Source organism: Hemitrygon akajei, chromosome 31 (assembly GCF_048418815.1).
Source record: "Hemitrygon akajei chromosome 31, sHemAka1.3, whole genome shotgun sequence".
Lineage (NCBI taxonomy): Eukaryota > Metazoa > Chordata > Chondrichthyes > Myliobatiformes > Dasyatidae > Hemitrygon > Hemitrygon akajei.
In genome coordinates this window covers 23,291,987-23,310,679 of record NC_133154.1, presented here as the reverse complement: position 1 = coordinate 23,310,679, position 18,693 = coordinate 23,291,987, and the positions used below count along the sequence as shown (strand labels likewise).

The following is an 18,693-nucleotide window of genomic DNA, read 5'->3' as shown; positions in this document are numbered from 1 at the left end:
ATGCAACTTGGACAGCATCCTCTTTTCCGACACCACTGTCAGAGAGTCCAGTTCCACCCCCACAACATCACTGGCCTTACGAATGAGTTTGTTGATTCTTTTGGTGTCTGCTACCCTCAGCCTGCTGCCCCAGCACACAACAGCAAACATGATAGCACTGGCCACCACAGACTCGTAGAAAATCATCAGCATCATCCGGCAGATGTTAAAAGACCTCAGTCTCCTCAGGAAATAGAGACGGCTCTGACCCTTCTTGTAGACAGCCTCAGTGTTCTTTGACCAGTCCAGTTTATTGTCAATTCGTATCCCCAGGTATTTGTAATCCTCCATCATGTCCGCACTGACCCCTTGGATGGAAACAGGGGTCACCGGTGCCTTAACCCTCCTCAGGTCCACCACCAGCTCCTTAGTCTTTTTCACATTAAGCTGCAGATGATTCTGCTCGCACCATGTGACAAAGTTTCCCACCGTAGCCCTGTACTCAGCCTCATCTCCCTTGCTGATGCATCCAACTATGGCAGAGTCATCAGAAAACTTCTGAAGATGGCAAGACTCTGTGCAGTAGTTGAAGTCCAAGGTGTAGATGGTGAAGAGAAAGGGAGACAGGACAGTCCCCTGTGGAGCCCCAGTGCTGCTGACCACTCTGTCTGACACACAGTGCAATACATAAAATGACTGCAGTACTGTGCAAAAACCTTGGGCACTTATATTCTCACCCCTGAATGGTGTTGTGTATGTGTATTTTCCCCTTAATGTCAGATCCTCTACTAGAAGCCTGGGAGCTTGAGGGTTCGGTGCAGTATCCTTGCTGTTCCTAGTGGTGCACTCTTCTGAACCAAGATCTCAGATGTTGTTCCCGGAATTTATTGGAGTCACTCTCCCAGTCTAGATTTCACAGCTCCAAGTTCTCCTGTCCCCACCGGGATTACTCTGGCTTTAACCTTCCACTTCCTTTCTATCTGCTCTATCAAGCCCTGGTATTTCTCCAGCTTCTCATATTCTTCCTTCCTGATGTTGCTATCATCCGGGATTGCCACATCTATTACTATCGCTTTCTTCTCTTCCTTGTCCAGTGTTACTATGTCTGGCTGGTTGGCCAGTACCTGCTTATCAGTCTGTATTTGGAAGCCCCACAGGACCTTAGCTCTATGATTCTCCACTACCTTCTCTGCTCTTTCCCATTTGGACTTGGGAGTGTCCAATCCATACTCATCGCGGGTGTTCCTGTACACAGTTCCTACAACTTGGTTGTGCCGTTCAGTGTATGCTGTCCCTGCCTGCACCTTCCAGCTACCCTGGTATATATATATAGAGTGTGTGTGTGTGTGTGTGTGTGTGTGTGTGTGTGTGTGTGTGTGTGTGTGTGTGTGTGTGTGTGTGTGTGTGTGTGTGTGTGTGTGTGTGTATGTGTGTGTGTGTGTGTGTGTGTGTGTGTGTTAGACTTTCAGTTAAATATAGTTAAGTATACAACAGTATAATGCAATTGGTTCTGTTATACATAATGTCTACGGGGTTGGATCAGGGAGTCCAGAAGTCTCACAGACTGGGGGAAGGTGGCTTCCTCTCTCCACAGACACTGACTAACCTGCTGACTGTTTCCAGTGTTAAATTCCTGACTCAGAAGTCCTTTCAGCAAGACCCAGAACAAAGGGGTTTTCCTTCTCCCCTCATGGACCATCTTCCCCTGCTCTACCAAGGCCACCAGGGCTGGATATTTGCCCCATTAGCTTTGCTGGATCCTTCCATGCATTTACGGCAATTTTACTGTGAGACCAGACAAAGTCTACCCAACACAGCCGTGCATAACTTTGCTTTCAGAAGCGACGCACACAAAATACTAGAGGAACTCGGCAATCAGGCGACATCAATGGAAAGGATTGAACAGTGACGTTCTGGGCCGAGAAGCTCGATCGGATTTCTGAATTAATTTCACCGGGTCTCGGTGCGTTTGCATTTCAGCAACTGCTCCACAAAACGGCAGGACAATTACGTGGCGCACGTAACTAGGAGCCCCGTATTTAGGTGCATAGAGATCCCAGTACATTTTGAAGGTCCGATTGCTGAGACTTCTCTACCTCACATTACGGTAGAGGCGGAAAGCTCCATGCCAGCGATTCGGCTCTGTATCTTACTGCTGTGTTTGGCTTCCTGCAGAGGTAGACTGGACAGCAGCCATCCGGAGAGGAGAGAGGCAGGGAAGGGGAGGGAAGCGACCTTCTCCCCCTCCACCGGGGTTGTGTCCTCCCTACCACCGCTCCGGCTCCCCGCCAGACCCGGCCAACTCGTGGGTTGCGGCCGCAGCGCTGCCGCTTGGGATCGGATGGAAAACGCAGCCCAGCCCGAGCGGGTGTGAAGTGCCCGCGTAATAACCGAGTGGGGGAAAGGGGGGAGAGAGAGAGAGAGAGAGAGAGCAAAAAAAAAACATCCGCAGTGAGAAGGGAGCAAGAGAAGGAGGGACAACGGGCTGGCGAGCGGTGGGAATCGCCTTGGGCATGTGAGTACAGACAACAGCATTCGATTGTGCATCCACTCGTGTAGTTGAGCGTTCATCCCTGAAGGTTTTTTATATACAGTATATTTATCAGAATGCCCCCCCCCCCTTCTTAAGACATCGAGGGCAATGGGTGTGCTGTGGTCTCCAGAGGCTAAAGGTTCTGACCTTTTTGTAAAGGACGGTCGGGCAATTGGATTTGTAGGAATCCAATTCTTCTTCGGAGGAAAGCGGGTGGGTGTCACAGGGAAGCACAGAGAGAGAGAGAGAGAGAGAGATGTACAGGGAGAGGGAAAAGCAGTGAATGGACAGAGCGAAGTTGGCAGAGCGATGAAGCCAAGGCGCCCACCTTCCCGTGAGGAACGGCTGCGACACGGGAGAGGGTGAGCAAGTGAGAATAGAGTTAGAAACAGGGACAGAGAGGGAGGGGGTACAGAATCAGACGCAGAGGGCACTCGTTGTTGGGAAACATAGATGAGGATACCTGATATCACACGCAGTCAAGGAAAAATACAGAGAGAGCCAGAGGGACATGAACGTAGGTATGGGAAAGGACACACACACACACACACACACACACAGAAACATATTAACAGATAGTTAACCACATAGACACAATGTCACACACAATCTTAAATACATACACACACACACCCACGCACAGATACATAGAAATATACTAATAGATAGTTTACCACACAGACACACATACACACGGTCATACACAATCAGAAATACACACATTGCCAGAGTACCACACACACAGTCATACACAACCTCTCTCTCTCTCTCTCACACACACACACACACACACACACACACACACACACACACATTCTCCACAGAGAAGAGGTGGGAGCGGGGGTTACATCGACAAAGGAACTCGAGAGAGAAGGGAAGGAGGACGAGGGGAGCGCACACATAAACCCGAGTGTGTGGGGGGGGGGGCGGGGGGGCTGGGGACAACAACTTAAAATTAAAACCTGCGGGGAGATAGGGGATATGGAAGCAAAGGGGAGGACGAGAGGACAGACAAAGGGAAAGAGAACGATATGAAAGGGGCATTTTTACACAACGGGAACGAGAGGGGAGAGCTGGATTCAGTGTGTGTAATGTATGACCAGCCTCCGGTATGTGAGTCTGTGTGCGATCTGCGCCCTGCGCTGCGATGCGTTTGCATTCCGTGTGTGCAGCGGGATGTGTGTAGGTGGGTTGGGGGGTGGGGAGGTGTCTGTACGGTGTGGGTGGTGCGCTGGGTTTGCATTCCGTGTGTGCAGCGGGATGTGTGTAGGTGGGTTGGGGGGGTGGGGAGGTGTCTGTACGGTGTGGGTGGTGCGCTGGGTTTGCATTCCGATCTGTGCTTGGCGTGGTACCCGTGCCGTGGGTTGCGTGGCATTGCACAACGTGAGTTGCAGACTGCAGTGTGTGTTCCCGGGTCTTGTATGCCGCCTGACGTGAAGTCTGGAGAAACCTGTAAACCGTTTGTTAACACTCCAAGCACCCCACACCCTTTGGGGGCGTCTGGTCCTCGTCGGCCCGTTCACCCTGTTCTGACCGGGTAGAGCGTTTGCCAACCCCCGACTCTGTCCCAACTCCCACCCTGCATTTCCAACTTCCTTCCGGGATTTGCTAACAGGACCATCGCTTCAGTCCTGGCGGGATAAATAACGATGCGGGATATTTTACGCAACATGCGAGGGAATAATTGTAAGGTGTTTGGAAGAGTGTGCAAGGGGAATGTCAGAGGTGGGTTATTTACACAGAGAGTGGTGGCAGAATCTGATATATTAGGGACTTTCAAGAGACTCTTAGGTAGGCACATGGATGAAATAAAAATGGAGGGTTCCGTGGGAGGGAAGGGTTAGATTGATTTTAGATTAGGTTAAAAGGTTGGCACAACATTGTGGGCCGAAGGGCCTGTACTGTGCTATGTTTTATGTTCTTGAAGTGAGGATCGAGGAGAGGGTGCCTTCACTGCGCTAGGTTATATTTAATTATCGTGTGTTATTCCGGAAAATGTGCCGACGGTGGGTGGGGGGGTGGGGGGGGACGGACAGTTTTTACTGTTATGTTTCTGAACCGTTGACTAATTACTGTATTATCTGCGTCCACGCGTTGTAAGTTAGTGGGTGTGTTTATCCCGATGAAGAGTCTGGGCCGAAAATATCGACTATTTATTCCTCTCCATAGATTCGGCCTGACCTGCTAACTTCCTCCCGCATTTTGTGTATGCTACTCTGGATTCCCAGCAACTGCAGAATCTCTTATATTTACAAATACTGGCTGTCAGTGCGGGTTTTATTCGAAGAAAATAAGAGAGCGAAATACTCTGCTGGTCGGGCAGCGGCTGTGAAGCACATGCGGAACGCGGGAGGAACTCAGCAGGCCAGGCAGCATCGGTGGAAGAGAGCGAGCAGTCTGAGTTTTGGGTTGAGTTCCTTCATCAGCCTGGGGGCAAGGGGCAGAGTGAAAGTTTCAGACCGGTGACAGTTCATCAAGACTGCTCTGCTCTATGCCAGAACGTTGAGAATGAGACTTCAGAAGAAAGATTTGGCATTGGTCTTCAATGAATTGTTAAACATCAAGGATTAACTTTATTAGCCACAAACACTCAGTGGCCACTTCATTAGGTACACCTGCTGCGTAATCTCATTGGCCAACTGCGTGGCAGCACTCAATGCATAGAAGCATACAGACGTGGTCAGTTGTTGTTCAGACCAAACATCAGAATGAGGAAGAAATGTGATCAAAGTGACTTTGACCGTGGAGGGGAAAAAAAAACATCCAGTGAGAGGCATTTCTTAGGGCAAAAGTTTCTTTTCATGAGAGCGATCCAAGGAGAATGGCCAGACTGGGTCGAGCTGATGGGAAGGCGACGGTAGCTCAGATAATCTTGTCTTACTACAATGGTGTGCAGGAGAATCTCTGAACGCACAACACGTTGAACCTTGAAGTGGACGGGCTACAGCAGCAGAAGACCACGAACGCACACTCAGTGGCCACTTTATTAAGTACAGCAGGTGTCCAATGGAGTGACCACTGAAAGTGCATTGTGTGTATTAGGAATTTGCTGTGGTGTGTTGGTCAGGGGATAGCGTGCAAAATTGGCTGATCAGATTAGCTGGTGTGAAGCTTTTTTTTGGTTTTGACAGCCCTACAGTACTTTGCAGATGGGAGCTTTTCGAGAAGGCAGTTTGCAATGTGGGTAATGTCCGCAGTGATTTTTTTTTTGCCCACTTCTTTGTCCTGGACACATACAAGTCCCACAGTGATGGTAGACTGTAGCCGGTGACCTTTTCTGCTGCAACTCTCAAAATTCTATTAAAATAGAGTACATTTTAACAGCATTTTTCACCATCTCAGGATGCTACAAAGAACTTTTTAATATATCTGAAGGAACACACACAAAATGCTGAAGGGACTATGGAAGTTAACAAACAGTTGATGTTTCGTGCCAAGACACTCCTTCAGGACTCTGCAAATGCTGGAAATCTAAAGTAACGCACACAAAAATTTGGAGGAACTCATTGGGTCAGGAAGCATCTACGGAAATGAATAATTGGTTCCTGGAAAATGGTTCTGGCTTGAAAAAGATTTGGGTTTCCAGCATCTGCAGACTTTCTGGTGTTTTAATATATCTGGATACTTGTCACAGTTGTAAAGTGGGATACTTGCGTCTCACTTTCATAACAATGAGATGGCGATCAGAACAATGGTGAGCATGAATTCCAGCACAGAACAAGAGGCTGAATGGCTTCACTTGTGGGGTATGTAGTTGGGGAACTAGCCCAGAGAGAAGACATTCACATTTCACAGGTCTGAAGCCAATGACTACTTTCCATTCATAAAGTGGCATTACCACTAACCTTCAGACTTTAGAGGGAAAATTGCTACCCATTGAGACTGTGGACTGGACCTAAGGGTATATAAGTGGCTCACTTAGCTCAAGAGAAAACTATTATGCAATCCAGTTTTCCCACTTATACCCCAGTACGGTTGATTCCCAATTAAGTGGCTACTCTATAGATGCACAGCGCAGAGTATCACAACTGGCTGCATCACAGCCTTTTATGGAAACACCAATGCCCAGGAGTATCCACATCTACAGAAAGTGGTAGATACAGCCCAGTCCATCACTAGTGAAACCCTCCCCACTGCTGAACACATTTTCATGGAGTACTGTCACAAGAAAGCAACAATCATCAACAAGGACCCCCACCATCCAGGCCAAACTTACTTCTCGCTGCTACCATCGGGCAGGAGGTACAGGCAGCTTAGGTCCCACACCTACAGGTTCAAGAACTGTTATTACCCTTCAACCATTAGGGTCTTGACTGACATGGATAACTTCACTCAGGACCACTACAACCAATAGACTCACTTCTAATGACTCTTACAACTCCCAGCATTATTATATTTTTTGTACTGTCTTTTTTGCATAATGTTTAATAATCTTTATTTATGTGTAGTTTTTCATAAACTTTATTGTATTTATTTGTTCTACTGTGAATTCCTGCAAGAAAATACATCTTGAGGTAGTATATGGTAACATATATGTAATTTGATAACAAATTAACCTTGGCTTTTAAAACATTGACTACAGAGAGTTCATACCCAGAAATAACAGACTTCCTTTGGCTTGCAAAGTAGGATTTGAGGTTGATTTCCAATCACTAAAACATTCAGCACTCTACAAGACATATCCGAGCTTTCCAATTAATCAGTGACAGAAGCACATGGAGAGAGATTTAATTTTAAAATTAGCTGAGAAATTACCTTGCAATGCAATACAGCCATGAAGAGTAGTTGCAATTGTCCATGTATTTCAGGCGGATTTATTAATCTTCTTTCATAACCAAATGTGTCAGAAGATAATTATGAGCTGCTTAAAATTTCAGTCTAGTTCCTGCCATCCTGGAAGTTTGAGGGGTAAAGGAGACACAGGAGTAACAGATTCAGGAAGGCGTGGAGCTGTCCATGGTAGCTAAAAGTTCATGTGATTGGGCTGGTAAACATCCAGTCAACACAGTCAGTACTGTGCATGTTGTAACTATCTTCACACACTGTGAGTGTTTTTGCCCCATTCTAATTACCCCTTGAACTGAGTGGCCGTCTGGGCCACTTCAGAAAGTAGCTAAGCGCACTGTGTATCTAGAACCACACACAAGCCAAAAAGGTTAAAACTTGACAGATTAATCAGACAAATCAGTTTATCATTTTCAAACGTACTGAAGCGCAGTACCGTGAAAAAATTAGTCTTGCGTGCCATCTATACAGATCATTCCATTACAACAGTGCATTGAGGTAGTACAAGGAAAAACAATATCAGAATGAAGAATGAAGTTTTATAGAGAAAGTGCAGTGCAAGCAGACATTAAGGTGGCAAATCGTGAGGTCAAGAGGTCCATTCAATCATCTTAAGACATTGGGATAGAAGTTGTTCTTCATTTTGCTGGTATGTACTTTCAGACTTTTTGAATTTTGAGCCCAAAGGGAGAGGGCAGAGATAGAATGTCTGGGGTGGAGGAATCTTTGATTATATTGGCTGCTTCATCGAAGTAATGAGAAATGCAGAGAGAGAGCATGGAGAGGAGGCAGGCTTTTGCGATGTGCCGGGCTGTGTCCACAACTGCCTGCAGTTTTCTGCATTCAGAGCAGTCGCCATGATGCATTAAGATGGAAATGTCCTTCTTACGTGATATTCATGAACAAGAAGGGCTTTCCCCAACAATCAGAAGTTCCATATTATAAAACCCCCCCTCCCTTTCTCCCTCCAGTCTGTCCCTCCCCACTCTCCCTCCTCCCATCCACCTTTCCCCTCACCTTGTCTCACCTATCTCCTGCCAGCTTGTACTTCTGTCACTCCCCGCCTTCTTATTCTGCTTTCTTCCCCTTCCTCTCCAGTGCTGATAAAGTGTCTCCAACAGGAACATTGACTGTTTATTCCCCTGCATAGAAGCTGCCTGGCTGGCTGTCGTCCTCCAGCATTTTGTGTGTTTTGTTCTAGATTTCCAGCATTTGCAGAATCTCGTGTTTACATTCTATGTAAATTTCTGATTAATTTAATTCATAAACCGTTGCTGCTACTGTAGGATTTTTACTGTGTAGTCTCACTCACAGAGGAACATTTCTCTCAGACAGCAGGGTAATGTAAAGGGAACCTTACTCTGTATCTGATCGGTGGAGTTCCTGAATTAGGGGTTTTTGACGGGACAATGCAGAGGGAGATTAACTCTGCATTTGACCATATGGTCTCTGATTCGGGAATGTTTAATGGGGCAATATATTCAACTTGTCACATCTTCCATGGTGAGGAAGCACAGAAGGAGATCTTTCTTTTAATATCAAGACAAGAAATTCTGGACATACTAGAAATCTTAAGAAACACACACAAAATGCAGGAGGAACATGGCAGGTCAGGCAGCATCAATGCAGAGGAATAAACAGCTGACGTTTCAGGCTGAGACCCTTTATCAGGACTGGAAAGGAAGGGCAAAGAATCGAGAGTAAGAAGGTGCGGGGAAGGGAAGCCAAGTGATTGGGAAGGGGGTGGGTGAGGACGAGGGGATGAAGCAAGAAGGTGGGAGGTGATAGGTGGAAGGCTGAGGAAGAAGGAATCTGATAGGAAAGAAGAGTGGGCCAAGGGAGAAAGGGAAGGAGGAAGGGCTCCAGAGGGATGTGAGGGCAGGTGAGGGGAAGAGAAGGGGTGACACAGAAGCCTGAATGGAGAATGAAGAAAGGGAGAAAGGAGGCTTAGGGTGGGGGGGAGAAACTAGAAAAAGTTAGAGGCATCTTTGTGTTTAACATATGCTTCCGGGGAATTGGTTGTTACTGAAAAGAAAACTTTAGAAAAGGAAAATAAACCACGGATGCTGATAAACTCGAATGAAAATGAAAAGACTAGAGATAGGCGATACATGTGGAGAGAAATAGACAGCTAACATTCCAGGTCAATAACCTTTCTTCAGAACAGGCACTTTACGGGGAGCTTTGCTCTCTATCTAATCTAATGGATTATTGCTCCAGTGACATGACCATAATGTTACTGTACTCCAACACCCAAGCCACGTTCCAGATGTCATTAAGGGTGGAGAGACCTGAACAGAGTCCAGAGGGTACAAAGTTTGCTTTTTAAAATTCTGATTGTTTCGGGAAGGCACCGGGCAGAGCGAGCGAACATATTGCAGCCAATAACAGGCAATTTACAGCTTAACACTTAGAAATACAGCGGCTTAGAGATGCATTGAGTCTGATCCCACTGGTATAGTTCTCACGCATTTTGGATGAATGCATGTTAATCTGAAAAATTGAAAGCTGCCTTCTGTTAACCACATCTATAATCTGTTGAGTTCATGCTTTCATAACTAACTTGCCAACTGTCTCCGTTACTCTGCCTTTGAGTGTGGTGCCCCCATGCTGAGTGGCAGGCGTGGTCACTGGCGATGGAGACAAGCCTCACAAGTTAGTGAATGTAATAGGTTGCTTACACTAGAGTCCAAACTACCTCCTGTTCCTACCAAGTATCCAAGTACACATACTGGCCCCTGAGATTATTTCAATCACAGTCTCACTCTTTCCTCAACAGGTTATAATTGTGTGCATTTGGCTGTGTGTGTGCACAAGTGAGTGTGTATCTGTGTGTCTATTAGTGTGTGAATGTGTGTGTGTGTCTGTGTATATGTATTCACAACTGTGTTTGCACAAATATGCATGTGTGCATTGTGTGTGTCTATGTCTGTTGGTGTGCCAATGTGTATGTGTGTGCACACGTGTATCTGTCTGTGTGACTGTTGATTAATGTGTGTGCGTGTGTGTGAATGTGTATGTGTATGCAGAAGTGTTTTTGCATTGACGTGTGAGTGTGCGCATGAGTATATGTGTGTATGCATTGTGCGTGTGTGTATCTGTATGTGTGTCTGCCAGTGTGTAAATGTGTATGCAAGAGTGTTTTTGCATTAGTGTGTGAGTGTGCGCATGAGTATATGTGTGTATGCATTGTGTGTGTGTGTGTGTGTGTGTGTGTGTGTGTGTGTGTCTGTCTGTCTGCCGGTGTGTAAATGTGTATGCAAGAGTGTTTTTGCATTAGTGTGTGAGTGTGCACATGAGTAAATATGTGTATGCATTGTGTGTGTGTGTGTGTGTCTGTCTGCCGGTGTGTAAATGTGTATGCACGAGTGTTTTTGCATTAGTGTGTGAGTGTGTGCATGAGTATATGTGTGTATGCATTGTGTGTGTGTGTGTGTGTGTGTGTGCGCACATGTGTGTATCTGTATGCATGTCTGTTGGTGTGTGTATGTGTATGCACAAGTGTTTTTGCATTAGTATGTGAGAGTGCGCATGAGTGTATGTGTGGCACGCATGTGTGTGTGTAAATGCTTGCATATACATTTGTAATATTGTAGCTAGCAGCAGATGACTGGGCTACCATATTAATTACGGAATAAAATGTAACGAGCAGCAGTGACTTTTAACCATTTCCATCAGCATTTAGATGAAGACACGAAGGAATGTTTGCTAAGTTTGCCAGTGACACCAAGATGGGAAGGAAAGTAACTTCTGAGAGGTGCAGCTGGATTACAAAGAGAGGGTAAATGGAGAATGCTGTAGGAAAATATGAAGTTGAGAAAAAGCAGCTTATCTAAATGAAGAGATATTGCGGAGCTGTGAGGCACCGAGAGGTCTGTGAATCCTGGCGCATTACCTGCAGAAGACGAGTGCGCAGGCACAAGAAGTAATTATGAAATCTTACAGAATGTTGTTATTTATTGATCGGTGATTGAATACAAAAGTACAGAGATTAGGCTTCCGTTACATAGAGCAACTGTGAGGTCACACCCTTCGTGTTTTGTGCAATATTGGTCTCCTTGTGTAAGGAAGAGTGTTACTGTACTGGAAACAGTTCAAGGAAAGGTTTTCTAGATTATTATGTGGAATATGAACCTCCCCCCGATGAGAAGAGGGAGTGTCCCAGATGGTGAGGGCCCTTCAGGAAGGATGCCAGTTCTTTGAGACATTACCTTTTGAAGATGGTTGGGAGCCTCATGCCCGTGATGGAGCTGGCTGTGTTTACAACCCCCTGTAGCTTTTTCTGATCCTGTACATTGAAGTCTGCAAACCAGGTGGTGATGCAACCAGTCTGAATGTTCTCCATGGTACTTAGAAACATAGAAAACCTACAGCACAATGCAGGCCCTTTGGCCCACAAAGCTGTGCCCAACATGTCCTTACCTTAGAACTACCAAGACTTACCCATAGCCCTCTATTTACTTTATTGTCACCAAACAATTGATACTAGAGCGTACAATCATCACAGTGATATTTGATTCTGTGCTTCACGCTCCCTGAAGTACAAATCAAATTAAATATAATAAAAATTTTAATTATAAATCATAATTAGAAAATAGAAAAGGGAAAGTAAGGTAGTGCAAGTCAGGTCCGGATATTTGGAAGCTACGGCCCAGATCTGGGTCAGGATCCATTCAGCAGTCTTATCACAGTTGGAAAGAAGCTGTTCCCAAATCTGGCCATATGAATTGTCATGCTCCTGAACCTTCTCCCAGAGGGAAGAGGGACAAAAAGTGTGTTGGCTGGGTGGGTTGTGTCCTTGATTATCCTGGCAGCACTGCTCCGACAGCGTGCGGTGTAAAGTGAGTCCAAGGATGGAAGATTGGTTTGTGTGATGTGCTGGGCTATGTTTACGATCTTCTGCAGCTTATTTTTCTAAGCTCCATCTACCTAGCCAGGAGTCTCTTAAAAGACCCTATCGTTTCCGCCTCCACCACCACCACTGACAGCCCATTCCACACACTCACCACTCTCTGTGTAAAAAAAAAACAAAAAACTTACCCCTGACATCTCTTCTGTACCTACTTCCAAGGACCTTAAAACTATGCCCTCTCATGCTAGCCATTTCATCCCTGGGAAAAATCCTCTGACTATCCACACGATCAATGCCTCTCATTATCTTTTACACCTCTATCAGGTTACCTTTCATCCTCTGTCACTCCAAGGAGAAAAGGCCAAGTTCACTCAACCTATTCTCACAAGGCATGCTCCCCAATCCAGGCAACATCCTTGTAAATCTCCCCTGCACCCTTTCTATGGCTTCCACATTCTTCCTGTAGTGAGGCAACCAGAACTGAGCACAATAGAAATACTTCTGTAGAAATTGGCTAGACATACAAAACTCCTGAAATCTTCTGGGGCTGACTGATCTGCTGCTCCTTCTAATTCAAGTGGTCACGTCAAAATAACTCACGTCTCCTCACTCAGTATCATCAACATTATCACATGCTGATGGGACAGGGAGAGCATGGGGTAGATAGGGAGATTTCCCTCTACATTATCCTGTCACCCACACCCAGCATGGGATAAATATACTTATTCCACTGCTGTCTGTAAGGAATTGGTATGTTCTACCCCATGATCATGTGGGTTTCCTCCCACATTCCAACGATGTACGGGATAGTAAGTTAATTAGTTATGTGGGTGTAGTTGAGTGGTCTGGGCTCATTAGGCCAGAAGGGCCTGTTACCAAGCTCCCTCGCTAAATAATTACCCTCCACACCATCCTCTCAAACATTTCCAGGATACAAAAAAGGAGGAGGTTGTCCCTCAAAAGCAGAGAGGAAGTTTTTCAGAATCAAAATCAAGTTTATTGTGACTGACATAAGTCATAACATTTGTTGTGTTCTGGTAGCAATACAGTACAATGCATAAAAAATTGTAAGTTGGAAAAACAAAAGTTATACAAAAAGAGAGGTTTACGAGGATGTTACCAAGACTTTAAGGACCGAGTTATGGAAAGAGGTTGAGCAAGCTAGGACTTTATTCTTTGGAACAAAAGCGTGACTTTATAGGAGTGCATAAAATCATGAGGAGCATAGATAAGGTGAATCCACTCAGTTCTTTCTTTATTTACTAATTTAGCAATACAGGGAGGAGTAGGCCTTTCCAGCCTTAGCAACCTTCGACAAAGCTAATTAAACTAATCAGCCCAATCACAATGACCAATTAATCTATCCAGTACCTCTTCAGACTGTGGGAGGACACCAGAGCACGTGGAGGAAGCCCACACTCTCCACGAGGAAGACTCACAGTATGGCGCTGGAAATGAACTCCGAACTCGGAAATGCCCCAAGCTATAATAACAACACTCTACTCTACCGTGGTGCCCGTTCCAGGATTGGGGAATCAAAGCTAGAGACCATTACTTTAGAGCGAGAGGGGAGAGATTTAAGAGGAACATGAGTGGCAAAGTTTTCACTCAGGGTGTGGTCCATATGTGGAATGAGCTGCCAGAGGAAATGTTTGAGGCAAACAAGAGAAAATCTTCAGATGCTGGAATTTCAAGCAACACACATAAAATGCTGGAGAAACTCAGCAGGCCAGGCAGCATCAATGCAAAAGAGTACACAATCGACATTTTGGACTAAGGCCCTTCCTCAGGGCTAGAAGAAAATGATAAGAAGTTGGGAGGCAAGAAGGTGGGCGGGGAAGGGAGGAAGAAGTACAAGGTGGTGGGTGATAGGTGAAACCAGGAGAGAGGGAAGGGAGAAGTAAAGAGCTGGGAAGTTGATTGGTGAAAGAGAAGAGGGAATCTGATAGGAGAGGGTAAGGTGAGAGAGGGAGACAGGAAAAGGAATAGTGAAGGGGGGAGGTAATTATGGAAGTCTGAGAAACTGATATTCACACCATCAGGTTGGAGGCTACCTGGATGAAATATAAGGAGTTTCTCCTCCAGCCTGAGTGTGGCTGTAGAAGAGGCCATGGAAGTAAATCTGAAGTGGTTGGCCACCAGAAGATCCTGCTCTTTCTGGTAGATGGGGCATGGGTTCTCGGCAAAGCGGGCTCCCAATCTCCGTCGCGTCTCACCAAAATACAAAAGGCAATACCAGGAGCACCAGAGGCAGTAGATGACCCCAACAGACTCACAGGTGCTGGGGATACGAATGGACAATAAACTGGACTGGTCAAAGAACACTGAGGCTGTCTACAAGAAGGGTCAGAGCCGTCTCTACTTCCTGAGGAGACTGAGGTCCTTTAATATCTGCCGGACGATACTGAGGATGTTCTACAAGTCTGTGGTGGCCAGTGCTATCATGTTTGCTGTTGTGTGCTGGGGCAGCAGGCTGAGGGTAGCAGACACCAACAGAATCAACAAACTCATTTGTAAGGCCAGTGATGTTGTGGGAGTGGAACTGGACTCTCTGACGGTGGTGGCTGAAAAGAGGATACTGTCCAAGTTGCATGCCTTCTTGGACAATGACTTCCATCCACTCCATAATGTACTGGTTAGGCACAGGAGTACGTTCAGCCAGAGACTCATTCCACCGAGATGTAACACTGAGCGTCATAGGAAGTCATTCCTACCTGTGGCCATCAAACTTTACAACTCCTCCCTCGGAGTGTCAGACACCCTGAGCCAATAGGCTGGTCCTGGACTTATTTCCACTGGGCATGATTAACTTATTATTATTTAATTATTTAATGTTTTATATTGCTATATTTCTTCACTATTCTTGGTTGGTGCGGCTGTAACGAAACCCAATTTCCCTTGGGATCAATAAAGTATGTCTGTCTGTCTCACCTGGAAGGACTGTTTGGGGCCCTGAATGGTAGTGAGGGAGGAGGTGTAGGGGCAGGTATGACACTTGTTCCACATGCAAGGATAAGTACCAGGAGGGAGATCAGTAGGGGGGGATGAATGGACAAGGGAGTTGCTTAGGGAGAGATCCCTGCAGAAAGCAGAAAGTTGGGGGGCGGGTGGAGGAGGGAAAGGTGTGCTGGGATTCCGTTGGAGATGATGGAAGTTATGAGGAAATATGTGCTGGACACAGAGGGCTATTGGAGTGGTAGGTGAGGACAAGAGGAACCCTGGTGGGTTGGTGGAAGGGTGGGGCAATGAAGAAATGCGGCAAATGGAAGAGATGCGGGTGAGGGCAGCATTGATGCTGGAGAAGAAGGACATCCCTTTAGTTCTATAGTGAACAGCCTCATCCTAAGAGCAGATGCAATGAAGATGGAGGAATTGAGAGAAGGGATGGCATTTTTACAAATGACAGGGTGGAAAGAGATATAGTCCAGGTAGCTGTGAGAATCAGTGGGTTTGTAAAAGATATGGAGATAAACTGTCTCCAAGGATTGAGACAGAGAGATCGGGAAAGGGGAGGGAGGGGTCCGAAATAGACCAGGTAAATTTGAGGGCAGGGCTAAAGTTGATGAAGTCGACGAGCTCAACGTGGGTGCGGGAAACAGCCCCAAAGCAGTGGAAAAATCAGAGAATGATAGCGGTGTAGGCTTGGAGCACAGACTGATCCACGGAGGCAACAAAAAGGCAGACGTAGCTGGGACCCATGCGAGTGACCATGGCTACACCTTTGGTCTGAAGAAAGTGGGAGGAGCCGAAGGAGGAACTTTTGAGAGTGAGATCCAGTTCCACCAGATGGAGGAGAATGGTGGCTGGGGTAAACAGGTTGGGTCTGTTATCTAGAAAGAAGTGGAGACCTTTAAGGCCCTCCTGAAGGGGAATGGAGGCGTATAGGGGTGGACGCCCATAGTGAAAGTGAGACAATCAGGTCCAGGGAACTAGAAGTTATTGAAAAAATTACATTGACATTGAAAAATGTTTGAGCCAGGTAGATTAACAACAGTTAAGACATTTGGACAGGTACATGGATAGGAAAGGTTCAGACTAGAGGTTTAAAAACTTTTTTGGGTTACTGCTCCCTTGGCTCCCAAACCACATCCCAGCACTGCCCCTTCCCTTTCCAACCATTACATAACTATAAAGAACTTTGAATTACGATGCCCAGTGAAAGAAAATAGGAACTGCTAATTCAAAGCAGTGACAGATAATTGCCAAAATTAATCAAATCTGTTTAAAGATACAAATAAAATGATTTCTTTATTTAATTACAGTAAAAACAATTTTCAGACATACATTCACTATTTCATTGCTTTTTCATCTTTCAATGAGATGGATGGGCTTGGTGCAGTGATATCGGCTTCTCAATATCACTCAGAAGGAGTCTTAGATCCCCACGTTCAGTAATTTGCCGTCTGTTTTATTGCTTTGAAAGAAGTTGGGCAACTGTGCTGAAACAGGCTCCATAAATACGATATTGGAAAGGCAACAAGGAGCATCGTGACCTTTTCCAGACTGCAGGGTAGCGTTCATAGATTTATTTCTGCAACCAAAAGTCTCGATTTGAGTTTTTGAACACCAACTTCAGCTCAAAGTCATTCTGTATTGAGATCAGTTCTACCTCCATCCTTTCTGTTAACTCCTCGTTATAACTGTTCAGGAATGGATTTATTACCCAATCTGGAACTTGGATCGAGAGAAGATCCTGAAATCTCTCTGATATGTCTTTATGCAGCTCATGTAATGGGCACAGTATGGTTGTAGATCATCATCTGGGATTCTTTCTTTCCCTTACAACTCAGAGAGGCTGGGAAAATGAAAGAGGTTACATTTGCCAATGCTGCACTTAAATAGTGTTAACTTGGACAGAAATGTGGAGACAACTGATTTGACTTTGATAAGATTCATATCATTTCCTTACAATTGAAGATTGATTTCATTAAATTTTGTGAATAATTCTGACAAATAAGCAATCTCATGCCTAATATTCCGGAGTTGATTACTGAATGAAGCATTCAAGTCTTCAAGTATGTTATCATAGTTTCAAACACCACATAAATGCATCTCAAGAAACTTCATTTTGACAGCCATCCGACTTCAGTGTGCAACAGCAAGAATTCAAACCCTTCATCATTCTCAATACAAAGCTCTCAAAATTCTTGAGAAATGAGAGTATGGGGATTGATTTTATTTACTGCTGTGATAAAAGTATTTAATGACTTATGCAGCCAATCACAGGTTTTTTTGTGATAGTTCTGTGAATTACTCAGTGAATATGTTAGGAACAGCTTTTTGTTAAGAGAGTAATAACCCCACAGTGGTGTCCTGTCAATGATGCTGCCCCATCTGTTTCACAAGCAGAATGTTGGTGAGAATGTCCTGCTCTTTAAAAAATTGATCAACAGCGCAAAATATTGACTTCCAATTCATATCTGTTTCTAGTCCCCTTGCAAATAACAGCTCCTGAACCACGCTTTCATCTTTTATAAAGCGAACATAAATAAGACGCAAAGATTCATTGCCTGGCAAAGTTGGCTCGCACAACTGCAGAGCAAATTCTGTTGTCCTAGGTATGTTCCACAATATGTCTTCTACATTCTCAGACATTTCATCTATTCATCTTTGAACAGAGTTGTGACTGAGCAGAAGCACTTTAATAATTTGGTCTGGTGACTTCTGCAAAACTGTACTCAGAACCTCCCTTACTGCTGGCAGAATCGGTTCTCATCCAATTGGACGGGGCTTTCCAGATTTAGCAATGAGCCAGGAATTGTTGCGTGTTGTGTTGCAAAGTTCTGGCAAACATGTTTTAGAGTGTTTTCTGTTTCTGAAAGTGTTCTCAAAGTGACTGAGAATAAGCTCAGTTCTTGTTTGCTTTATCAGAGTGTGTTCTCTTCAAATGTTCAAGGAGCCCAGATGGTTTCATGGCCTCATTTGAAATTAAAAACTGTTCATACAACAAACACCTTGGGTGCTGGTATAAATCCATATTTCAGACACTCCACACTATACTGTCTACCCTTCTTCTTCATTTGCTCTGCATCTGCCCATTTCATTATGGATCTGACCATGGGCAGTCACCTATGGTTTATGTCCAGCCTTGAGCACTGCAGTCAGTAGGGGGAAAGTCATGATATCATCATCATAGCTCAAGCAAGACATGACTCTCTGCCTGAAGGTACATAAAGTGGGGCAGCGATATCTCGGCGTGGGCTAGAGAAACATAGTCATGATCATTCGACAGAACAGACTCTGAAATCTACCCCATTGAAATCCTAATTTACAGGAAATGCATCACTGCATGATTAGAGAATTTAAATTGTACTAGCTAGCATTGTACTCAGTAGTGAACAGAAATAATGGAAATAGCATGATTTCTTTCAGTCCAGATTTCTCATGACATGCCAAATATAGAAGTGCCACATTGCTTTTCAACAACTATGAGCAAAGTCTAAGAGAGTGATGGGTTATCAAGAGATAAGTTGACTACATGACCATTATTATCAATTATGAGGCACTGAGGATCAAATGCTTATAATAAACAACTTATTTCTTA

General features: G+C 45.0%; 1 protein-coding gene across 2 annotated transcripts in view; it reads left to right on the top strand.

The window, feature by feature from the left end:
• Positions 1–1,999: 1,999 nt before the first annotated feature.
• The window catches only part of LOC140719299 (leucine-rich repeat-containing protein 4B-like), a 234,785-nt gene continuing 218,091 nt past the window's right edge, over positions 2,000–18,693 (top strand). Inside the window, exon 1 of one of the 2 annotated variants that reach the window (XR_012096888.1) lies at positions 2,000–2,494. The gene's annotated coding sequence lies outside the window, so the exon portion shown is untranslated. Of the gene's footprint in view, positions 2,495–2,790; positions 2,875–18,693 lie in introns of those variants that run through there. The other variant, XR_012096890.1, reaches the window with a different exon arrangement.